The 26,371-nt window shown below is 43.1% G+C and overlaps 1 protein-coding gene and 1 pseudogene across 4 annotated transcripts in view; one reads left to right on the top strand and one right to left on the bottom strand.

The window, feature by feature from the left end:
- Nucleotides 1-26,371, top strand: part of KIT (KIT proto-oncogene, receptor tyrosine kinase) — a 74,105-nt gene that overhangs the window by 10,867 nt on the left and 36,867 nt on the right. The window lies entirely within an intron of this gene.
- LOC143793106 (elongation factor 1-gamma-A pseudogene) lies at nucleotides 14,547-15,958 on the bottom strand (annotated as a pseudogene).

Raw genomic sequence — 26,371 nt, 5'->3', positions numbered from 1 at the left:
GGCAGTAGCAGGGCACAGCGGTGACGTCACCGCTGTGCTGTGGTTTCACTTTCACTTTGCGGCGCTCAGTCAGTGTGGGAAGCGGACGCCGGGGGACGCATGTGAGTATGTACTGTTTGTTTTTTTTACATTTTACGCTGGTAACCAGGGTAAACATCGGGTTACTAAGCGCGGCCCTGCGCTTAGTAACCCGATGTTTACCCTGGTTACCAGTGTAAAATATCGCTGGTATCGTTGCTTTTGCTGTCAAACACAACGATACACGGCGATCGGACGACCAAATAAAGTTCTGAACTTTATTCAGCGACCAGCGACATCACAGCAGGATCCTGATCGCTGCTGCGTGTCAAACTAAACGATATCGCTAGCCAGGACGCTGCAACGTCACGGATCGCTAGCGATATCGTTTAGTGTGACGGTACCTTTAATTCAAGGTACACTTAAAGTGTGAAACTATGTGGTCTGGAAGATGGAGTCAAACTGCATAACTGCCAAACAACTACAGGGCGCATGGCAACCACAAGATTGATTTTAGTACTCTAACGTATTAGAAGGAAAAAAGTTGCAATACTAAAACCATTACAATGGATTTCTAATTTTCATTTTAGGATAAAAGATGGTAAAACTTTTAAAGAAAACATCTTGTAAAAGGTGGAGCATCTGAGACTGGTTTATTTTACCGTAAACTCAGTTTTACCCACAAACCACAGCTGGTACATTTTATGCCATTATTTTTAAACTTTGCATTTTTCCATTTGCCCACATGGCAGATTTCAGGAATTTGAGTAATTTCCCCCAACTTTATTAAACAAAAAAGACAACAGGAAGCAAAGCATTCATAACATCCTTGATGAGTGGTCCTTCCCTCACTATTAAAGTAAAAACTTGTGCACATTAGCAGGGAAATGTCTTTCAGTTAGTTGAATCTTAAGTAACTTTGGCGTATACCATAGTCATTTTAGGAAGCAGAAAATAAGTAATTTCAATTGTTATCCTTTCATTAGAGATATTTAGCCTAATGATATCTGTAAGCTGCAATTCCGTCACATTAATAGGATAAATATAGAAATGGTAATTTATAGAACCTTGTGTTCTACTCACCAATAACATTTCCTGCGTAATTTAGAATCAATTATTTATATATATATAATTTTTATTGATTTCCCATGACAGCACCTTGAGAGAGGGGATCCGCCCTTCAAGGACAGGAAACCTACAGGCTAAAAAGGGCAGCACCTCTCCCTCGTATCATTTGGTTCCTTGTCCTTGATGGGGGAACCTCTTACAGACGTACCTGAAGACTAAAGAACCGAAGATTATCTTTCCCAGGTCTGACCTGTTTGGCTCAGGCAGTGATATTTTCCCTGCCTCGGCCGGTGCGGGAGCCCTGGAAGTGCCACAGTTGGTCCAGTGGGACTTTGACATTGCGTGTGGATGCAGGTGAGCGGCATCCTGGGCAGGAATAGCCTGTTTTGACACAGCTCATTGGGTGCTGGCATGCACCAGGAGGTATGGTGGATGCACGCTGGCTTGCCTATTCAGAGGTCCAGAGGCACGCCTGGTTGACATGTGCATGGAGGCAGGTCAGGATGACGCGGGCCTGGGGGCGTGTCGCTAATGCAGCCAATACCATTTGATTGCCTTGCACTGGAAAGTGATGTTCGTGAAAGTTCATTTGGTGATGTGGCTTTTTTTCTTTCTTGTGGTTTATTTGCCAGGGAAAGGAGTGTGTGGCAAAGTCTAAGCACAAGGAGTCTACGCTTTGCAGAAATCTATTGCCTGATTCCTACCCAAAAAGTCTTTGCAAGTCTGGTATAGCGTAGACAGTAACCGAAGAGACCCCTGACTTTGCCACTGATTTAAGTCTTATCAATAGGGCAGAAGTTAAATAATTCCTATCATCCCTCTACCAGGAAAAGTTTTAGAGGGAAGAAGGGTAAAAGGGTTAGCCAGTTGTCCCCTGTGAAAAGACATGTATAGTAATTCAGATAATGATGACAACTCTGATTCCTCCTCGCTGGCCTTCTCTTCATACAGTAACACGGGTTGTTTTTTTTTCTATATAGCAGATGGACAAACTCATAAAGGCGGTTAGGGTCACAATGGGAATAGTAGACTCCAAATCCGAAAAATCTAAACCTCGATACATAATGTCCTGTACAGATCAGAAGAGGCGTAGGTTATTTCCCCTGAATAACAAGACACATGCCCTAATTCAGAGGGAATGGAAAAGGCTCGAAAAGGGAGGTTCCCTTCCCCCATCATTTAAGAGAAGATATCCTTTGGTTGAGCCTTCCTGGTCTACCTAAGACAAAGCTTGATGCGGCAGTAGCAAGAGCTGCTAGATAAACGTCGCTCCCCTTTGAGGATGTAGGAAATTTGAAGGATCCTCTCAATAAGATAAAATACATTTTCCTTAGAGGTAAATGGGAGAAGTCGGCCAGGGGCCCTAAAACCAGCAGTGGCTTGTTGTGAATTCCGTTCTTGGGCTCCCTCCTGTGGTCATGAGTGGTACTTTGTGAGTTCTGTTCATGGGCTCCCTCTGGTGGCTTTTAGTGTTACGGCTGGTCTGTAGCTGGACTCCAGCTGCCTCGTTTCCTGCTAGGCTTGCTGCCTATTTAACTCCATCTGGACCTTTACTTGTTGCCTGCTGTCGTTGTATTCAGTACTGGTTCAGATCTCTCTGGGACTTCCCTTGTGACCTGTCTCCTCGTGGAGAAGCTAAGTTCATGATAGTCCATTTTGCTCATTGCTATTTGAAAATGTTTCTCAGTATGTTAAGAGTTCTGTCCAGCTTGCTTATATGCAATTTGATTGCTAGCTGAAAGCTCTGGGGTGCGGAGTTGCGCCCCTCACATCGTGAGTCGGTGTGGGGGTCTTTTTGTATTCTCTGCGTGGATAACTTTTGTAGTATTTTATACTGACCGCACAGATTCCTTGCTATCTTCTGACTATTTAGTTGTTAGCGGGCCTCATTTGCTAAAACCTATTTTCATTCTATGTTTGTATTTTCCCCTTAACTCACCGTTATTATTTGTGGGGGGCTGCCTACACTTTGGGGAAAATTTCTCTGAGGCAAGTGAGGCTTTATTTCTCTCTAGGGGTAGCTAGTTTCTCAGGCTGTGAACGAGGCGTCTAGGCCTAGTTAGGAACGCTCCACGGCTGCCTATAGTGTGTGTTGATAGGATCAGGATTGCGGTCAGTAAAGTTCCCACATTCCCAGAGCTTGTCCTTATTTTTGGGTTTACTTATCAGGTCAGTTCATGTGTTCTAACCACCAGGATCATAACAGTACAGCAGGACCGTAAAGTGTTAATGCATCGCAAAAGAGGGATAAGAGAAGCTCTGAGGTTTGTTTTTTTTCTCTGCAGTGTGTTTAGCCTCTCTCCTCCCCTTAATCTCTGGGTGGTTCAGGACTCAGCTGCAGATATGGACATTCAAGGTCTGTCCTCTTGTGTGGATCAGCTCGCTACAAGGATACAAAGCATTCAGGATTATGTAGTTCGCAGTCCTATGTCAGAACCTAAAATACCAATTCCTGAGCTGTTCTCTGGAGATAGATCTAGGTTTTTGAATTTCAAAAATAATTGCAAATTGTTTCTTTCTCTGAGACCTCATTCCTCTGGTAACCCTGCTCAGCAAGTTAAAATTATTATTTCTTTGTTACGTGGTGACCCTCAAGATTGGGCATTCTCCCTGGCGCCAGGAGATCCTGCATTGCTAAATGTGGATGCGTTTTTTCTGGCGCTTGGATTGCTTTATGAGGAACCTAATCTAGTAGACCAGGCAGAAAAGATTTTGCTGGCTCTCTCTCAGGGTCAGGATGAAGCAGAGGTTTACTGTCAGAAGTTTAGGAAGTGGTCTGTGCTCACTCAATGGAATGAGTGTGCCCTGGCAGCGATTTTCAGAAAGGGTCTTTCTGAAGCCCTTAAGGATGTTATGGTGGGGTTCCCCACGCCTGCGAGTCTGAATGAGTCAATGTCTTTGGCCATTCAGATTGATCGGCGTTTGCGGGAGCGCAAACCTGTGCACCATCTGGCGGTGTTTTCTGAACAGAAGCCTGAGTCTATGCAATGTGACAGGATTCTGACCAGAATTGAATGGCAAAATCACAGACGTCAGAATGGGTTGTGCTTTTACTGTGGTGACTCCACTCATGTTATCTCTGATTGTTCTAAGCGCACAAAGAGGTTCGCCAAGTCTGTCACCATTGGTACTGTACAGCCTAAATTCATTTTGTCTGTTACTTTGATTTGCTCTCTGTCATCCTACTCTGTTATGGCTTTTGTGGATTCAGGCGCTGCCCTGAATTTGATGGATTTGTCATTTGCCAGGCGCTGTGGTTTTATCTTGGAGCCATTGCAATTCCCTATTCCACTAAAGGGAATTGATGCTACGCCATTGGCCAAGAATAAGCCTCAGTACTGGACTCAAGTGACTATGTGCATGACTCCTGCACATCAGGAGGTTATTCGCTTTCTGGTGTTACATAATTTGCATGATGTTGTCGTGTTGGGTCTGCCATGGCTGCAGGTTCATAATCCAGTCCTGGATTGGAAAGCAATGTCTGTGTCAAGTTGGGGTTGTCAAGGGGTACATGGCGATGTTCCTTTGGTGTCAATTGCTTCTTCTACTCCTTCTGAAGTCCCTGAATTTTTGTCGGATTACCAGGATGTATTTGATGAGCCCAAATCCAGTGCCCTACCTCCTCATAGGGATTGTGATTGTGCCATAAATTTGATTCCTGGTAGTAAGTTCCCTAAGGGTCGACTTTTTAATTTATCTGTACCAGAACATACCACTATGCGGAGCTATATAAAGGAGTCTTTGGAGAAAGGGCATATTCGTCCGTCCTCGTCACCTTTGGGTGCAGGGTTCTTTTTTGTGGCCAAGAAGGATTGGTTCTCTGAGACCCTGTATAGATTATCGCCTTCTAAATAAAATCACGGTCAAATTTCAGTACCCTTTGCCTCTGCTGTCCGATCTGTTTGCTCGGATTAGGGGGGCTAGTTGGTTCACCAAGATAGATCTTCGAGGAGCTTATAATCTTTTGCGTATAAAGCAGGGCGATGAATGGAAGACAGCATTTAATACGCCCGAAGGTCATTTTGAGTATTTGGTGATGCCTTTTGGGCTTTCTAATGCCCCTTCCGTGTTTCAGTCCTTCATGCACAACATCTTCCGAGAGTATCTGGATAGATTCATGATTGTGTACCTGGATGATATTTTGGTCTTTTCTGATGATTGGGAGTCTCATGTGAAGCAGGTCAGGATGGTGTTTCAGGTCCTGCGTGCCAATGCCTTGTTTGTGAAGGGCCCTAAATGTCTCTTTGGAGTCCAGAAGGTTTCCTTTTTGGGCTTTATTTTTTCCCCTTCTACTATCGAGATGGATCCAGTTAAAGTCCAGGCCATCTATGACTGGACTCAATCTACATCGGTGAAGAGCCTTCAGAAGTTCTTGGGCTTTGCTAATTTTTACCGTCGCTTCATCACTAATTTTTCTAGTGTGGTTAAGCCTTTGACGGATTTGACTAGAAAGGGTGCTGATGTGACTAATTGGTCTTCTGCGGCCGTTGAGGCCTTTCAGGAGCTGAAACGTTGTTTTTCTTCGGCTCCTGTCTTGCGTCAGCCTGATGTCTCTCTTCCCTTTCAGGTCGAGGTTGATGCTTCTGAGATTGGAGCAGGGGCTGTCTTGTCACAGAGAAGCTCTAATGGCTCAGTGATGAGACCATGTGCTTTCATTTCTAGAAAGTTTTCGCCTGCCGAGCGGAATTATGATGTTGGTAATCGGGAGTTGTTGGCAATGAAGTGGGCATTCGAGGAGTGGTGACATTGGCTTGAGGGAGCCAAGCATCGCGTGGTGGTCTTGACGGATCACAAGAATTTGATTTTTCTCGAGTCTGCCAAGCGGTTAAATCCTAGACAAGCTCGATGGTCGCTGTTTTTCTCCCATTTTGATTTCGTGGTTTCATACCTTCCGGGCTCAAAGAATGTGAAGGCTGATGCCCTTTCTAGGAGTTTTGTGCCTGACTCTCCGGGAGTTTCTGAACCGGCTGGTATCCTCAGAGATGGGGTGATCTTGTCTGCCATCTCCCCTGATTTGCGAAGGGTGCTGCAGGAATTTCAGGCCGATAGACCTGACCGTTGTCCACCGGAGAGACTGTTTATCCCGGATAGATGGACCAGTAGAGTTATTTCCGAGGTTCATTCTTCGGTGTTAGCGGGTCATCCTGGGATCCTTGGTACCAGGGATTTGGTGGCTAGGTCCTTTTGGTGGCCTTCTTTGTCGCGGGATGTGCGTTCCTTTGTGCAGTCCTGTGGGATTTGTGCTCGGGCCAAGCCTTGCTGTTCTCATGCCACTGGATTGCTTTTGCCTTTGCCTGTCCCGAAGAGGCCTTGGACGCATATTTCCATGGATTTTATTTCGGATCTTCCAGTCTCTCAGAGGATGTCTGTCATCTGGGTGGTTTGTGATCGTTTTTCTAAAATGGTCCATTTGGTGCCCTTGCCTAAGTTACCCTCCTCCTCTGATTTGGTTCCGCTGTTTTTTCAGAATGTGGTTCGTTTACAAGGTATTCCAGAGAACATTGTGTCTGACAGAGGGTCCCAGTTTGTGTCCAGATTTTGGCGGTCCTTTTGTGCTAAGATGGGCATTGATTTGTCTTTTTCTTCGGCCTTCCATCCTCAGACGAATGGCCAAACCGAACATACTAATCAGACCTTGGAAACTTATCTGAGATGTTTTGTTTCTGCTGATCAGGATGATTGGGTGACTTTTTTGTCATTGGCTGAGTTCGCCCTCAATAATCGGGCTAGTTCCGCTACTTTGGTTTCGCCTTTTTTTTGTAATTCTGGTTTTCATCCTCGTTTTTCCTCAGGTCAGGTTGAACCTTCTGACTGTCCTGGGGTGGATTCTGTGGTGGATAGGTTGCAGCAGATTTGGAACCACTTGGTGGACAATTTGACGTCACAGGAGAAGGCTCAGCGCTTTGCTAATCGCCGTCGCTGTGTGGGTCCCCGACTTCGTGTGGGGGATTTGGTATGGTTGTCATCTCGTTATGTTCCTATGAAGGTTTCCTCTCCTAAGTTCAAACCTCGTTTCATCGGTCCTTATAAGATTTCAGAAATCCTCAATCCTGTGTCATTTCGTTTGGACCTCCCAGCATCTTTTACCATTCATAATGTGTTCCATAGGTCATTGTTGCGGAGGTATGTGGTGCCTGTGGTTCCTTCTGTTGATCCTCCTGCTCCGGTGTTGGTCGAGGGAGAATTGGAGTATGTGGTGGAGAAGATCTTGGATTCTCGTATTTCGAGACGGAAGCTTCAGTACTTGGTTAAATGGAAGGGCTATGGTCAGGAGGATAATTCCTGGGTTGTTGCCTCTGATGTCCATGCTGCCGATTTGGTTCGTGCCTTTCATTTGGCTCGTCCTGATCGGCCTGGGGGCTCTGGTGAGGGTTCGGTGACCCCTCCTCAAGGGGGGGGTACTGTTGTGAATTCCGTTCTCAGGCTCCCTCCTGTGGTCATGAGTGGTACTTTGTGAGTTCTGTTCATGGGCTCCCTCTGGTGGCTTTTAGTGTTACGGCTGGTCTGTAGCTGGACTCCAGCTGCCTCGTTTCCTGCTAGGCTTGCTGCCTATTTAACTCCATCTGGACTTTTACTTGTTGCCTGCTGTTGTATTCAGTACTGGTTCAGATCTCTCTGGGACTTCCCTTGTGACCTGTCTCCTCGTGGAGAAGCTAAGTTCATGATAGTCCATTTTGCTCATTGCTATTTGAAAATGTTTCTCAGTATGTTATGAGTTCTGTCCAGCTTGCTTATATGCTATTTGATTGCTAGTTGGAAGCTCTGGGGTGCGGAGTTGCGCCCCTCACATCGTGAGTCGGTGTGGGGGTCTTTTTGTATTCTCTGCGTGGATAACTTTTGTAGTATTTTATACTGACCGCACAGATTCCTTGCTATCTTCTGACTATTTAGTTGTTAGCGGGCCTCATTTGCTAAAACCTATTTTCATTTCTATGTTTGTATTTTCCCCTTAACTCACCGTTATTATTTGTGGGGGGCTGCCTACACTTTGGGGAAAATTTCTCTTGAGGCTTTATTTCTCTCTAGGGGTAGCTAGTTTCTCAGGCTGTGAACGAGGCGTCTAGGCCTAGTTAGGAACGCTCCACGGCTGCCTATAGTGTGTGTTGATAGGATCAGGATTGCGGTCAGTAAAGTTCCCACATTCCCAGAGCTTGTCCTTATTTTTGGGTTTACTTATCAGGTCAGTTCATGTGTTCTAACCACCAGGATCATAACAGTGGCTGCAACCTGTATGGCCAGATCCTTAATGATTTGGTGGATTTTCTAGAGACCCAATTAAAAGATAAGTTGTCAAGAGACAATATTTTGCCCACTATCACACATATCTGAGGGGCAGCAGAATTTCTATCAGTTGATTCAGTAAGTTCAACAGCCCTTTCGAATGCAGCCCATAGGGCCCCGTGGTTAAAATGCTAACCAAGGGACATTCAGGCCAGAACAAAGGTGTGTGCCATTCCTTGTGAGGGGAATGCCTGTTTGACACAACTTTGGATGAGCTTTTGGAGGAGGCTAATGATGCCAAAAAGGAATTTCCAAACTTATCCATCCCAGCCTACAAGCGATCTTTCCGAAACAGAAGGTTTACCCTCCCAAGAGCGAGATAGATGGATGGACCAAAGAAGGAAAGGTAGAGGCTTCATGTTTGGAACGTCCTCCCAAGATACCAAAAAGCCAGGTCAATGACTCCCAGCCCATGTTGGGGTAGTCTCTCCTCCTTCTTCTCTGCCTGGGAAATAATATCAGGAAGCGGTTGGATTCTTGGCCTAATAAGATCTGGTTTAAAATTAGAGTGCCATTCAATCCCGCACAAGAGGTTTGTGGTGACTCCCCTTCTGCCTTCTTTAGGAGAGCAACGGGCCCCTAGAGTTTGAAGTCTCAGATCTAATGCAGAAGGCTGTCCTACTAGAAGTTCCCGCATTGGAAAGGGAAAAGGAATTTTACCCCTCCATAGTAAAAAAAAAGCGGACTGTTCTTTTGGGACGATAATAAATCTGAAGGGCCTAAATAAATTCTCGAGAATTCAACAGTTTAAAATGGACTCTATAAGGTCAACAATAAAATTGCTCTTCTCTAATTGTTTCATGGCAGTTTTAGATCTGAAGGATGCTTAGCACCATGGGCCCATACATAAAACACTAGCAATACCTCAGGGTTGCAGTAGCCATTGGGGGGTGTAGTAAAGCACTTCCAGTTTAGAGCCCTTCCATTTTGCCTCACAATTGCTTCTCGTGTCTTCACCAAGGTGATTGCAGAGGTGATGGCCCATCTTCGGGAGAAGGATGTACTGATTGTTCCATATTTGTATGACTTTCTGGTGGTAATGAATTCGGCCCATCATTGCATTGTTCAGCTAGTGGAAGTGATGTCCACCTTAAAGAGTTTAGGATGGATGTTGAATCTTAAAAAATCAAGACTAGAGCCCCTAAAATACAACATTTTTAGGGCTCCTGCTAGATTCAGAGGTGCAGGAGAGTCATCTCACAGGCGATGAAATAGAGAAGATTCAAGGTCAGGTGTTGCACTGAAGTTCCAAACCATATCCCTTAGGATTGCTTTTTGCCTCCTAGGTTCTCTAACTGTGTGCATTCTGGCAGTCCTGTGTGCCCCGTTTCATTCTAAAGCCTTGCAGTGGGATGTGTTAGAAAATGATATTTCACCTAAAAGGACACTTGAAAGGGAGGATGACGTTAGCCCTGAGGTCAATGCAGTCCCTCCATTGGCGGCTGAATGCATCTAATCTGTCCAGGGGGACTTCATGGATAATTAAGCTAAACACGCCTGGTCACCACGGATGCAAGTCCCAAAATGGGGGGGGGGGGGTCATCTGGAAAATGTACTAGTCCCTGGGGTCTGGACAGGGGATGAGATAGCACTTTCCTCAAACTTAAAGTTGAGTTACTTGTAGTAGAGCTGGCAAGAAGCATGTAAGAAGACTCCTTGTATCCTTACAGGGTCATCATGTCAGAATCCTGACAGTCAGGTAAACCATCAGGTGAGCCCGATCCAGGTCCTTTGGTGGTAACAGATCACAAGGAGAATGGGAGCTAAATCAGTCCATCTGTGATCAAAAAGCATAGATGTGGGGCCGTCTGGAAGTAGACCTTCTTTGCCACCAGGTTGAACAGGAAGGTGAAAAAATTCTGTTCCCTGAATCCCAGAGAAGGTACTCGGGGTAGATGTCTTCTTAGTTCCATGGGATTTTGACCTGGCTTATGCATTTCCACTGATAGCCCTAATCCCATTGGTAGTGAGGAAGATCAGGGAAGACAGAGAAAGGAATTTTCAAACCTCTTCAGGATTTAAAATAGAGGATGGGGCGCCCGTGGGTCCTATTCTGGAGTGCCTGCAAAAAGGTCTCGAACTAGGCCTATCCACCGGTACCCTCAAAATCCAGGTGTCAGGTCTAGGGACTCTGTATAACTGTGATTTAAAAGTAAATTACTGGGTGTCAAGATTTATTAGAGCTTCATCTAGATCCAGGCCCATTTTAAGAGATAAATTGGTGGCATGGGATTTAAATCTAGGCACGTCAGCCATGATGGAGTTCCCATTTAAGCCAACAGAATTGGCATCTCTTAAGGTTCATTCTCTTAAAAAAGCCCTTCTGGTAGCCTTAACATCTGCTCTCCGGGTCATTGACATTCAGGCCCTTTCCAGGGTTCCACTATTTACAAAGACACTAGAACACAGGGTGATTTTGAAACCCAATCCATTCAACCTACCTAAAGTAGCATCCCAGTATCAAATGTTACAGGAGATAGTTCTTACTACTTTTTGCTCTAGTCTAAAAATCAAGAGGAGAAGCTTCATACTCTGGGTGTTAAGATATGTCTAGTTAAGTACTTGTCTGTTACGGAGACCTGAAGGTGAAATAGTTAATCATTATACTTTCCCAGGAAGGGACCTAAGTTTTGAAGACGTGCAATAGTAAGGTGGATCAGGGAGGCCATTTCTTTATTTTATTTTGCAAGTAGCAAAGCCGTCCCAGAAGGTCTGGAGGCTCACTCCACAAGGGCCGTAGCAACCTCCAGGGTGGGGAGATCGGATGTCTCAATCGAGTAGATTTGTAATGCGGCGACCTGGTCTTCTCCTTCCACTTTCTATAAGCATTATAGATTTAATATGGATTTCTCTTTTGACCTTACCTTTGCAAGAAGGTTGTGGTCCCTCCCTGTATTCTTATTTTTCTCTGTAATTCTTTTGTGGTGCTTTCATGGGTGATCGGTAGAGTCTTGGTTACTTACCGGGAACGGGATTTTTGGAACCCATGACAGCACCCTTTTATTCCCTCCCTTCACGTGTGGGAGAGCACTTTTACTAGTGTTTTAAGTTCACGTTTTGATTGTGATATGTGGTGTTGGTAAATTTGTAGTAATTATTGGAAATCCTCTTGTGCGCAGTAATCCAACTGATGCGAGAGATGCCACCCTTGTTGGCTTGTAGGTTTCCTGTCCTTGAAAGGTGGATCCCTTCTCTCGTGGTGCTGTAATGGGTTTCGAAAAATCCCGTTACCAGTAAGTAACAAAGACTTTTTTTTAAAAGTGGTCTAATATTTATATGTCCATATGACTTCTACTCATCTGTAAATTTAAAAAAAAAAGTTATATTTCTTGTTTTAAGCGTTTTCCTTATAAAATATGTCAGACAGGCTGGACCTTTCTGAACCAAAGTATCAAGCCAGATCATTTCTCCGTTTCGCGTTACCTGCACTGCAAATATGCAGCCCCTTTATGAAGCAAGCAGTGATGCATTGTATGTTCTATTATGAAGAAAAAAGTGTGATTCGTTAAGAAAGAAGTTGAGATCTTAGAATGTGTTTACTCAGCTGAGCTGGTTGTGCATGCTACAGGCACAATGCTGGTACAAGCATGGAAGCTATTGGGATCAGCCCGCTGAACTGGAATGATTCCAAGCTCAGAGTATGGATGATGGAGAAAAACACAAAAAATACAGTTTTTAGGTACTACTGATATCTGGTAACATCGAGGATTGGAGAGCAGTTAAAAGAATGTTTACTGACACGTGTGTCAGTGTAGCTTAAACTCCTTCATCAGTTTTCTACACCATCTGCGTTGTATGTTCTGAAATCTTTCTACCATATAATTCTTTAGAAATTTGAGTTACAGTAGCAATTTTGTACAAGAAATAACAATCTATTCTTCATTCCCCATGCACATTGAAGAGCTTTTCGCCAGTTCACCAGTTTTCTTTTCTTGATACATATTTGATAGATGCTAGTCACTGAAATCCAAGAGAATCTTACACGACTTGCCTCCTCAGAAAGTCTTTGACTCATAGACATTAGATGTCTGTCAGATAGCTTTCTGTCCAGATTTCTCCATACACAGGAGGAGACTTCTCTGGCATTGGCAGATCTCATAGATCAGTTCAGCAGGCCAAATCTTTCCCCTGACATCATCAGTTGGGGGACAATAAGGAGGGCCAAAAACACATTAGGCTGTTGGAGGGTCCTGCTGATATTAACGGCTTCTGCTGACTTCAGTCTAATTTTATGTGGGCCTTTAGCCATCAGAATTTGGCCTCTGTCAGACTCTTCAGAAGTGTACATTTTGCCTATTTTTCAAGCATCAACAGCACAACAACTTTAAGAACTGAATGTACATTTGGTGCCTAATGGTGCCTTGACGAGTCATTGTCACAAGATAATTCTTGTTCTTCACATCACGTGTTTTAATGTTTTGTCTGATTGGTGTATTCTTGTATTTGTAATTTCCTTGCTTATTGTAAGTCTTATTGTGCATCATTGTCTCTTGTAAAAGGTTAGGAAGAATTTCACAGACAGATTATAAAATAAACACAGGATTACACATTCAGGGTTTTTGGCCCTGAAAGAGCTGTAAAACATGAGAATAAGATTTTTCAGGTGTGGTAAAACCTTACAAAGCTCTTGCCTTTACGGATCAGCCACCTTGTGCGTAACCTTAAAATAGAAATCCTGTAGTCTTATTTGAGTTCTACTCATAGCAAAACTGGTATATGAAACGACATTTGTTTAAGAATCGATGGAAATATGTTTTGTCCTAGCTCTCAGACCCATGCAGTGTTTTCTACCTTCATCCCATGACATGTGCGTATCGAGTTGGCACATTATCGCGCACAGAAAACAATCTGAAGTCTTGTCCACAGCGGCTGACAAACCAGGGCTTGTTTGTCATGGAGCTTTCTACACTTCATATAAATTGATTGAAATGGAATTCTTTATAAAGGTTTATGAAAGGGGCACTCACACAAGAACAAAAGGCATGTTCACTGGGCGCGATCACCATTAACATTTGATTATCTGCGGGAAGGAAACTTGTGATCTTGTGTCAGTTTTAAGTAAACACTTATGCTATTATTTCATATGTAATGCTTCGTACAGTGCAACAAATTTATTTACGGGCTCCATAAATGTAGTACTAAAGTAAAAAAAGCAACTTTTCCACTGGTGGCTACAGTTCCTGCTCAAGTAGTCATACACCCACCATCCATGTGCCCTCTAATTTTACCCAACACACATCGTAAAGGGAATCTGTCAGCAGGATTGTGCAAAGTAACCTACAGTGTAAGATTGGAGCCGGTATACTGATTAAGGGTCTCGGACTAGTACCTTGGTATGTAGTTAACAGCTTCTTCTGGCTTCTCAATTTGCCTCCCTGGCAGACGTGTTCTTCATTACTGTGCTCCTATGTATAGACTATCTGCCAAGAGTTTTATTCCGGAGCAGTTGGGTACACAGAATGTAACTGATTATTTTACAGTGTGAAGGGTTTCGTGTGTAAAGTGTAATTCCTAATACTGTTTCCATGTTGTCCAAATAGAGTGACAGTCACAGTCGCCTGCTGTTTGCTCATTAGCAATGTGCAGTTTTCACATGATTGCTTGTGTATACAGCAGCCATAGTACAGTCACAAGGTTAGGACTAGATTACAATATAAACGATTTCCCCATACACATGAACGCTCGACTCGGCTGAGCGTTCATGTGTTCTCTATGGGCAGAGTGGAATAATCGACAGCCAGACACCTCACAGTAGCTTATTTAGAGGAAGGAAAAAAAAATCAAACTGCTGATCTTCTTCTGTCAGGATAAAGATGGGAGGTTAAAAAATGACTGGTTTGACAAATTTCAATCTAATATGTATGGGAGCCTTAAAAGAAACCTGTCGGATCAATAATGTTATTACCCTGCAGATATATCGTTAATAGCGTTATGTCCGGCCGCAGTACTATCATCTCTCAACAGGATTGGCAATAACTTTTTGATCGATCGGGGTCCCCCACTGGGACTCGCATCGTTAGGGTGAGCCAGGGGCACTTTATCCTTGTTAGAATGGAGCGGCAATGTGTGTGTTCGACATTAATTCCTTATGGGCTGCCGAGTGCTGTTCTCATTTTCTTTCAGGGGCCCTTATAGGATGAATTGAGTGGCTGTCAGGTGTCTGACCTATTGCTCCATTTTGTTAGACTTTTTATTTTTTGGGTTTGCCGTCTTAAGTTAAAAGGCAAGATTGTTTCATTGGACGAGTGCGGTGAACAGTCCCCAGCTCCTCCGTGCTCATACAGCTCCTCTCTCCCTCCCCAGGGTCCTCACTTGAAAATTTTGCCCTGGTTGAAGGGTTTGCCCACATGCTTGAATTCTCCTTCCCAGCAGAAATACTCTTTCACGAGGGTTTTGCACTCCTCGCTGTCCGGATCCAGCTTCCGCCAGTTGTACGATTCATAGCCTATTTGCCAATCCTCGGACAGCGTGAATGCCAAATCCTGGCCTCTGAACACCCACACGCTGGAGATTGAGCTGTCGTTGTTGGTGCCGAACAGAATAACGCTGGCAAAGCCAGTTTTACGCAGTTTGTCCAGACGCTGGAACATACCGGTAATCAGGTTGCAGCTCATGAAGCTCTGAGTGAGTTAACTAGGGAAATTGTACTCGGAGTACCAGATGGACCAGCCTTCTTTGTCAAAATGCTCCCAGAAATAAGGCAGAGCCACCGATAGCGTGTCTTCATTGGAATATTTTCTTTTAAATTCATCCATAATGAAGGAGCTCTTCGGGAGGTGAGCATAGGGGTCCTTTGACTTGGGCTCCGCTGCTAGAGCCTTTTCAGATTCATCCAGGTCCTCCTCTGCGGCCGGTGCTGGGGGAGGTACAGGCTTCTTTTCCTTGGGGGTCTCTTTCTTAGGCTGCAGTTCTGCAAACTTCTTAGCATCAAACTGAGCCATCTTGTCGCACAGCTTCACTTCTCCCAACACTGCATGGAACTGGGGCTGGTTCACACAGGTTATAAACCATCTTGTGACATTACCGAAAGGCTGGCGGAACGAAGGATACAAGACCTGTTTGTAAAGCCACAAGAGGGAGCACGTAACTGCGACGTCAACCAGCGTGATCCTCTCCCCAACCAAGAAAGTCCGAGTCCGAAGATGAGCATCTAAGGTGGCCAAGATGAGCTTCACCTCCTCCTTAGCTTGTTCTGTAGCCTGCTTGTTGAACTGCATGATCCCCAGAGTTGGGAAAACTCAGGCACTGGCCGGAGGGACAATGTGGTTGTCTGCAAAACTGACCCATTGGAGGACCTGGGCCTGGTCTATACGAGATGCTCCACGGAGATCATCGTTACCCACATAGTGAGCGATGGCGCTGCTCTCAAACAGACAGAAGCCATCATTACCCTCAAACGCTGGAACCTTCCCCAGAGGGAACTTCTTCAAGAATTCAGGCGTTTTATTAGTGACACCGAACTGGAATTCTGGGGCAGAGGAAGCAACGGTGATGGGAAACCCCGAATACTGAGCAGCGATGAGGGGCTTGTATGCCCTCCAGTTATCAGGGTACGTGTACAGAGTCCCACCGGCCATCTTCACTCGAGGAGAAAGGGCGCTCCATTTTGTAACCTGGACATTTGGGAGGCCTTAATGGCACAGTGAATATAAAAAACGTAGAGTAGGACTGCCCCATTATGAGAATGCCTTGGCGTGGCGGGGTGGCTCCATTGATCAATTGTTTACTAAATGTCTCATTTTGAAAAACAGTTAAAAATCAATATGTGCATGTGCACTTTATATAGTGGTCTTCTGACCATAAGCAACGCTGGCTTCTCCCCTTTTTTATTTTAAAACTTCCCTGTACTGCCAATCGGCGCCGATCCTATCAGTCGGACTCTTACTAATCAGTAAGTTATCGTCTATCTTACGGACAGGACAGCTTCTTTAAGGCTAAGTTCCCACATTAAGTGATTCGTGAGATTTTGATGTTGCAGATCTAGGTTACTATATTTTGCGAACTATACGAGACACCGGACCATAATATGCACCCAAAACGTTATGGATGAAAATGGGATTTTTTATTTATTTATTTATTTATTTATAAAATGGTGGTGCATCGTATAGTCTGATTTTACAATAGCCTACTGGGAGGGAGGGGGGCGGAAGCAATAGAGCAGGGCTCTGGGAAATTGGCTCCCAAGATGTCATCTCTTGATCAGGTACATTGGGATTATAAGACGCACCCACATTTTCCTTCCAAATGTTTTTGGGAAAAGTATGATCTGAAAAATATGGTACTTGTATTTTTTTTTTTAGAAAATCTGCAACATCAAAAATTCACCAAATACTCATAGTGGGAATGTACCCTAAAGGTCCTTTTATTATTATTTATTAAAACAGCCCATCTCTTGAATGTAAGAAATGTAGTGACTCTAAGGCTATGTGCACATGTTCTGGATTTTTTGCGTTTTTTTCGGCTGTTTTCCGCAGAAAAAAACGCTTAAAAAATGCATACATAAGCATCCCATCATTTTTAATGCATTCTGCAATTTTTGTGCACATGATGCGTTTTTTTCCGCGAAAAAACGCATCGCTGTAAAAAACTCAGCATGTTCATTAATTTTGCGGATTGTTCGCATTTTTGCCGCTATTTACTGCATTGGGAAGCTCCGGAAAAAAACGCGAGAAAAATGCGAAAAACCCGCTAAATAAATGCATGTGGATTTCCTGCAGAAAAAGTCTGGTTTTGTTCAGGAAAATTCTGCAGAAAATCCTGACGTGTGCACATAGCCTAACAATCACTGTACCCTTAATGACCTTTAGGCCGTGCTACTAGCCGTTATATGTTTGCACGCTATTCAATATGTGGACTTGTCATTCAGCATTGTCCTTCATCATCTTCTGTCAGAGTTATACATTACGCTTTCCTCTTGATGATCCTGGGAACCTCTGTTTTCAGCAATGCCAATCAATAGTGGAGGTGGTAGTGTGACACTACTGTAATATGGAGATGCATTCCATCACACTGCTGTTCATTACAGTTCTACAGGGATGTTGCATATTCAGATGGGAATGCAAATGGATGCACTCCTGTGTTCAAGGGTCATCCAACATTTATAGAAGGGTCCATGATATTTTGATGCAACAGCATATGTTCTGGAATATAGACTTCTATGTATATAGTCAGGAGCCACTGTTCCTAATCATATTGCTAATGGTGAGATCAATAATGACTTTTCATCAGATCCGTTTCTATTACTATTTGGTTTGTGTACAGTACAGTACAGCAGTACTCAACTCCAAGTTGGAGAATAGGCCGGTTCTGCTGCCAACGTCTATGGAGACGTGCCTGCTTGTGGACATGTTTCATGTAAGTCAATAAAAGTTACAAAATTACAAGATGATAACACAAGCCATTTTCTCTGATCTATCTCTACTTTTGTACTTTTCAGGGCAACCCTTGCAATTAATGCAAGGTAGGTGACCTTTATAAATATCTCAAAATGGGTCCAAGTTTTTCATTTTTCGGGTCCAAGTTTTTCATTTTTCCTCCTCTCCTTCGAGGAGTGGGGGGTATAGCAATTTTTTATTTTTCCACTAACATAGCCATGTTAGGTCTTTTTTTTATTTTTGCAGGTTGAGTTGTCATTTTAAAGGACACCAAGTGGGGTGAATTGGTTAAAAATAAAACACAATTCTACCTTTTTGTTTTTTAGGTTTAGTTTTTATGGCATTCATTGTGAGGTAAAAATGATTTGGAGACGTGATTATTTAGGTCAAAATGATTATGGCAATACCAATCTTGTTTAGTTTTTTTCATATCTTGGTAGACAAAAAATGTTTTTTGTGCTCCATTTTCTGAAAGCCATAATTTTTTTTTTCTGTTGAAGGACCTGTGTGACAGTTTAGTTATTTTAATTTTTTTTTTTGCTTACCGTCTAACAATACAAATTTAATTTGATATTTTCATAGATTGGACTTTGTTTTTATTTGTTTTTACTTTTCATCTGGAAAAATGGTGGTAATATAAAATATATATATATACATAGTGGCTTGCGAAAGTATTCCCCCCACCACACCTTGACATGTTTTGTGTTTTGCTACCTCACAACCTGGAATTTCACTGTTTTTTTTTCTCTGCTGAACAGCAATCTTCAAGTCTGACCTCAAACTCTCAATTAGATTAAGGTTTGCACTTTAACTAAGCCACTCCAAAACATTTACACGTTTCCCCTTAAAACACTTGAGTGTTGCTTTAGCAGTATACTTTCGGTCATTGTCTTTTTGGTTGTGAACATCCATCCCAGCCTCAAATCACTGACAGACTGAAACAGGTATTCCCTGTATTTCGCACTATCCAACTTCCCCTTGTCTCAGATCATTTTCCCTGTCCCTGCTGTGGAAACACATACCCACAGCATGATGGTGCTACCATGTTTCACTGTGGGTATGGTGTTCTTGAGATATGAGCTGTGCTGACATAGTGTTTACCTTTGTGGCCAGAAAGTTCAATTTTGGTCTCATCTGACCACATCACCTTCCTCCATACATTTGGGAAGTCTCCCATATGTCTTTTGGCAAACTCAAAACGAGCCTTACGATTTTTTTGTGTGTAAACAGAGGCTTTTTTTCTGCCAACTCTTTCATAAAGGCCACCTCTATGGACTGTACTTCAGTCTCTGCTTGGGAACTCTGCAGCTCCTTCAGGGTTAGCTTTCTGATTAAAGCCCTCCTTGTCCAGGTTGAGAGTTTTGGTGGGCGGCCCTCTTGGCATATTTGTTGTGGTACCATGTTCTTTCCTTTTGATTATAATGGATTTGATGGTGCTTCGGGAATCCTCCAATATTGGGATATTTTTTATAATCAACCCTGACTTGTACTTCTGAGCATTTGTCCCCGACTTGTTTAGACATCTCCTTTGTCTTTATGGTGTTGTTTGGCTAGTGGTGCCTCTTAATTAGGTTGCAGCCTCTGTGGGTTTTCAGAAAAAGGTGTGTATATATATTGACAGACCATGTGACACTTAGATTGCACACAGGTGGAATTCCTTTCACTAAGTATGTGACTTATGAATGTAATTGCTTGCACTAGAAATTTTTAGGGGCTTCATTGCAAAAGGGGTGAATACATATGTGCATGTCAATTTTTTAGTTATTTGAACCCATACATTTAATTTAGGCTTATATTTTCTCCCTTTACCAACTTAGACTATATAGTGCTGATGCATTACAAACAAATCTGATTGCAAAAAACATTTAAACACAGATTGCAATGTTACAAAACACGTAAAAAGCCAAGGAGGTGAATACTTTCACAAGTGTGTGTGTACACATGTGTGTATGTGTACATACTATATATACACCACATTAATTTGAAGTTTTCTTAGGGACTTGAATCTGCGATCGTATTGCAATGTATGGAAGAAATGATGACCTTCTATAAGGGACGACCTATAGATGGGTTTCTTGGGAGTATGAAGATCATAATTGCGACGCAGGGGGAAGTGTGATTGGTGTCTGAATCAACATCTTGCTTAAATGCCATGGTCAGTGATTGAAAGAGGCATTTAAGTTGTTAACAACAATTGTTAGAGCCAGGTGCCGGCTGTAGGGCACAGTTGGCATCCTCCCATGAATGGAGCAGGCTTAACACCTGTGCCCACTCTACACCTCCACCTAGGATAGGATTTACCAGTATATCCCATGTCGTGAAGGAATTAAAGAGGACTTTCTAGCATTCTCACATGTTTAAAGAATACTTTTATTCTTTACAGAAATAACGCAATTTTTTATCTCACAACTCTGTAGTGTACCAATCCTCTGTTCTGCCTAGAAATGATTGAGTACATGGACAAATGTGTATTACTAGTCATTTAGTTTGATACAGTTCAATCCACGTTGACAGTGCAGGAACACCATCCTGTGACGAGGGGTATGGCAAACCAGTTGTCAAATTGGTCATAAAAATGTAGGAGGAATAACGGAGGAGAAACTATTCCATAGAATTGTTAGTTCATGTGGAATACAAACATTTCAGGTGAGTTTAGAGATCTTTAAGTGTGTTAGATAATCTCTGGATACAAGCTGACCTCCCACTTTGAGTAAAAAAAAAAGGTAAAAGAGAAGCACAATAAGCAGTTTCCCACATGTGTGGGCACTTTCATTCTATTTGAGAAGACTAATTTTTAATGTGAAATTGAAAGGCTTGTCGTAGATTGAATTACATAATATTAAATGGCAAAAGGTGGCCTGTGCAGGGCTGGGAATTTATTGCTGGATTAAAGCACCTGTCGAGTGTGTGACTTTTCAATTATGAGAAATTTTACAGTTCGTAAAGGCCTTTATTTGTTCTGCATTCTTGTTTGTGTGTGTTTTTAAATAATTAGTTATGGTCCCTTAAATATTTTTTGAAGATGATCGTTTATTATGAGATGTGTATTTTGGACATAGCACTTTTATCTGCTTTTAGGAAATTAGGCAATTAAGACACCGCCATAGTCACAGAAAAATATCGGGGTTTTTTAACTCCTCATATCAAGTCTAAAAAAAAATGTAAATCTCAAGTTCTTTAGGAAACTAAAACTCCCATTGTGCCCTAACATTCATATTCTTTCAGGGCATGCTGGAAGTTAAATGGGTTGTAATCTGCTCCCCCCCATACATTGCTTAGTTCTGGACGCCCCAGAGCAATGCTGATCTGATTGGTGGGGCTGATGGGTTTGTGATCCCTGCCCAATGTACTTTGATGACCTATCCTAAGGCTGGGGTCACACGACCGTATTTTCTCTCATCGGAGAGAATCGGGCTAATAATGGTAATCACACTTTGATCAAACCTAGAGTTTGTTCAGAGTGTGATCCCATTTTCTCAGATGAGATGAAGGAAATAATTTCTCCCATTTTCTCCATTCTGTCAGTCCATGAAAATCGGACTACACTCAGATGTGATCCGAGTGCAGTCCGATGTTTTCCATGTACTCATTGACTAGCATGGCTGAGTGCGATCCAAATATTGTACCAAACTCGGGCATGTTGCACAGCCCCATAGAATGACATTGGTCCGAGTCTGAACCGATATTTTTTTGGATCGCACATGGATGAAAATGCTGTCATATGCACAAGCCCTATGGCTAGATCTCAATGTATTAGCCCTGGACAACACCTTCTTGATCTAAATGTTTGGCCCTGATAAAATAGAAAAGCCTATACTCGCCTCCCATGCCGATGCCGTTGCAGCGGTGACGGCACTCGTGGTCCCGGGGCTCTCATGCTGTTATTGTGACACATGAGCTTGGCACCCAATCAGCACTTCACTGGCCCATCAAGTCAGAGAGTAGCCGAAGCCCTGACTTCCTCTTCATGTTCAATATGTGCGAAGGCAGGGCCAGTGACTCCTGCGTTGATTGGGCGCCAGGCTCATGTGTCACAATAACTGCACGAGAAACCCGGGACCACGATTGCCGACACCGCTGAAACAGCGCCGGCACGGTAAGCGAGCATAAGCTTGTTTATTTTAGCGGAGCCATTTACCCCAAGAAAGGATTGTCCTAATAGTGGACAACCGACTTCAACATGACCCCCAATGTTTTGGGACGTGGCTGCCACATGGAAAGAATAATTAAAAGTCTTATGTTCATTTCTATTACTTGTTTGCTTTTACGGTTATTATTGAGTGATTCAGACGCCTGGTGTTATTATGTCCCGGAAATGAACATCTATTAATTTAAAAAGGCAAATACGTTTCCTGTTGTAATTTTAGTAACATCCCTACTCGCTGACTGCCACCCACTTATTCTATTGTTTGCATGTTTGAGGAGTGGGCAGCGGGCCAGACCAATAGATGGGGCTTTTCAGGTCTTTCCAGGTTTTCTGAGAGCATTGTGAATGCAGTGTGGAAATCCTGAATGGTTGTAAAGTTAACAAGTTGCCAGAAGAGACATTTTTGTATTTTGTAAAATACCATAAGTATTGTCTGCTGCTTAGCTATACAATACCTGGGTGATTTTATATCTCTATAGAGATATAACATTATGATATTTACATACGACCTAACCAAGACTGAACCCTACTGCACGTTCTCAGGTTATCCAGTTATATGCCGTACATACAGATACCACTATGTCTAGTATACAAATGTTATATACGTGTGTTCTGATTTTGATAATCCGTAAAGTTTAGTTTTTCAGTGCTTTCAGTAAAAGTATTTACAATGCAACATAATATGGGGAATTACTATGCAGGGCTAATAAATCATCGGGAGAGCCAGCTCGTGGGAACAGTGTTTTATTGATAAAAGATGATTATTTTTAGGACTGGGGCGACATTTAACAGTCATTGGAATGATCATGATTGAGACAGACCAACTACATAGGGTAATAAAAAGAACTAAGCTTTATTGCTACTGTATTTCAACATGTGTTACTGGTGTTTTTTTTTTTCATATTATTTAAGTAGTCTTTTGTTGAATTTCATGGAAGTAACATTATGGAAGTTAAATGAGGAAGTCAATTAAGTTACCGTAGTTAATTTGTAAGCGCAGGAAATATAATTAAACAACATAAAATTTTCACAATATATTTCTTATTTTTTTCTTTAAAAGCATAAATTTACACCATATTATTTTATTAAAATTATCTGAGGTATGAAAACGGGCAATTGAGGGGCTAACCTGACTTTAAAAGAGCATTATCCTGGAGATGAATGATGAAAGTAAACCAGCTTGAGGCTGAGTTCACACGTAGCAGAATTGCCACGGAAATATCCGCGGCAATTCTGCGCCTCCTGCCGCGGGTATATCGCATGCAGAATTAGCATGCATATACCCGCAGAAAACTAGCGTTTTGCAAGCATAATTAGCTTGCAGAATGCTAGCGTTTTCCAAGCGATCTGTAGCATCGCTTGGAAAACTGACTGACAGGTTGGTCACACTTGTCAAACATAGTGTTTGACAAGTGTGACCAACTTTTTACTATAGATGCAGCCTATGCAGCATCTATAGTAAAAGATAGAATGTTTAAAAATAATAAAAAAAATAAAAAAAAAGGTTATACTCACCTCAGCGGCGTCCGTTCCTAATGCTGTGTGTTCAGGACCTTCCATTGACGTAGCGGTCACGTGACCGCGGGTCATGTGACCGCGACGTCATCGCAGGTCCTTCACACACACCTCGGAAGCCGCTGAGAAGGTCGGGCCGCCAGAAAGTGAGTATATCACTATTTTTTATTTTAATTCTTTTTTTTTTACCACTTATATGGTGCCCAGTCCGTGGAGGAGAGTCTCCTCTCCTCCACCCTGGGTACCAACCGCACTTGATCTGCTTACTTCCCGCATGGTGTGCACAGCCCCGTGCGGGAAGTAAGCAGATCAATGCACTCCTATGTGTGCAGAATCGCCGCGATTCCGCAATTTTAATGAACATGCTGCGTTTTTTTCTGGATTGCGATTCCGCTCAGGAAAAAAATGCAGCATGTGCACAAAAAATGCGGATTGCATTCTGTTACATAGGATGCTTAATGTTAGCGTTTTTTTCGCGGTTTTATAGCGTTTTTATAGCGAAAAAAACGCAAAAAATCTGCTACGTGTGCACACAGCTTATAGTTGCCTTTACTAGCTAAGAAGCCAAACCAAACAATCCATTTGCAGACATATGTTTCGTGCTTTTAGCCCCTCATCAGTGCAGAGCAGGAGATCTGATTTGGCTCAGTGAATGGCCTCTGACCAGGGTTGAACTGGGGTATCTAGGGGCCCACCCTACAGCTATATGTAAATACCTGTAAGCCATTATCCCTGTTATAGTGGAGTGTTGGCTGTAAAACACAGGCGGCTCCTGCACATCTACTGTATGCCACCATAACTAGGATGTACAATTACTGTAGTTTGCATTAAAGGGGTTCTTTGATGAAAACAAGTTATTACTGATCCACAGGTTAGGTAAGTGATGACTTATTAATCGGTGAAATCTGACCATTCGGTAACCGCACCGATCGGAAGAATGAGGAATTTTTATCTCTGACAGGCAGGGCTGTGGAGTCGGTAAGCCAAAAATCCGATTTAGACTCTAACTCCCAACTCCTCAGTTTCCCTAACCCCAAATTTGACTCCACGACTCCAACTCTACAGCTCTGGCTCACTACTGAGCATGTACATAAAGTGCAGCACAGATTCATCTCAACTAAAAGCTTAAGGTACTTTCACATTAAGCGACGCTGCAGCGATAGCGACAACGATGCCGATCGCTGCAGCGTCGCTGTTTGATCGCTGGAGAGCTGTCACACAGACCGCTCTCCAGCGACCAACGATGCCGAGGTCCCCGGGTAACCAGGGTAAACATCGGGTTACTAAGCGCAGGGCCGCGCTTATTAACCCGATGTTTAACCTGGTTACCAGCGTAAAATGTAAAAAAACAAACAGTACATACTTACATTCGCGTCCCCCGGCGTCCGCTTCCTGCACTGACTGAGCGCCGACCCTAACAGCAGATCGGTGACGTCACCGCTGTGCTGTACTTTCACTTTCACTTTACGGCGCTCAGTCAGTGTGGGAAGCGGACGCCGGGGGATGCGAAGGTGAGTATGTACTGTTTGTTTTTTTTACATTTTACACTGGTAACCAGGGTAAACATCGGGTTACTAAGCGCGGCCCTGCGCTTAGTAACCCGATGTTTACCCTGGTTACCAGTGTAAAACATCGCTGGTATCGTTGCTTTTGGTGTCAAACATGACGATACACGCTGGTCTGACGACCAAATAAAGTTCTGAACTTTGTTCAACGACCAGCGATATCACAGCAGGATCCTGATCGCTGCTGCGTGTCAAACTAAACGATATCGCTAGCCAGGACGCTGCAACGTCACGGATCGCTAGCGATATCGTTTAGTGTGAAGGTACCTTTAGATCAGGAACAGAGCATACATTTATAGGACCTTTCATAGCTTTCCAAAATTCTTATGAAAAAATGCATAGCACTGCGTTGAACTACTGTACTCAATTTATTATATATTGTCTGAGTCGTTTCATATTATACCGACTCCAACTCAGACTCCAAATCCACCTAAAGGACACTGACTCCACGACTCCAACTCCACAGATGTCTGACTGCAGCTCCATTCATCCTCTTTTGGTCTTCCAGAAAAAGCCAAGTACAGCATGCAGGCACTTCACGAATGAATGGATCAGTGGTCGAGTCATACATGCCGCTCCATAATAATTGGGATAAAAGCTGCACATTCTGCCAGTCGGTGCGGGTCCCAGCAGTCCGACCTCACTAATCAATAACTGATCCTTAGGCCACATGGCCTAAGAATAGATGATTACTTGTTTTCACCAGAGAAGTGTATATTTGCTACTGTGTAATAGTCACAGGACAGGGAGAGGGTTAAATGTCCATGTATTTAATGGGAATCTGTCGCTACATCTAAACTTTGAGCATACAAATTATAGAGTGCTGAGGAGAGTGAAACCTGTATGTCTCAGATCAGAATGCTTGTTGTTGAGAAATCATCTTTTATCACTTTATATAAATTACCTCTTCCAGGCTGTGGGGAGGACTCTGCCTGGAAGATATCTCTGCCTCTAGAGATTACCGGTATTTTAACTATAAGGAGGAGTTACTAGTGTGAGACATAGAATTAACACAGAACACGAGAAATGAAATTTGTCTTCATGCAAACACATTTGTTGTCTTTTGGGAAGTCTGTGTTGGTTTCAGCATTGGGAACTATCCTAAGATCTTTAAAAAGAAAAAGAGGATTGTTAAACAAGTTATCATGAGTTCATTCATGTGCCCCTTCATGGTATAATGTCCCCCCCTTATTGATATAATTTCCCCCATTCTGTCTCCCTTCCTGATATAATTTCCCCCATTCTGTCCCCCTTCCTGATAAACCATAATATTTCCCTTCCTGGGCTCCTTCTCGGTATAATTATCCCCATCCTGGACCGCTTCCATTAATAATATCCTCATCCTGGGCTCCTTTATGGTATAATGTCCCCAATTCTAGGCACCTTCCAATAATAATGTTGCC

This window comes from Ranitomeya variabilis, chromosome 1 (genome assembly GCF_051348905.1).
Source record: "Ranitomeya variabilis isolate aRanVar5 chromosome 1, aRanVar5.hap1, whole genome shotgun sequence".
NCBI lineage: Eukaryota > Metazoa > Chordata > Amphibia > Anura > Dendrobatidae > Ranitomeya > Ranitomeya variabilis.
Note: the sequence above shows the minus strand (reverse complement) of the source record. Positions and strands in the feature narration are given on the sequence as shown.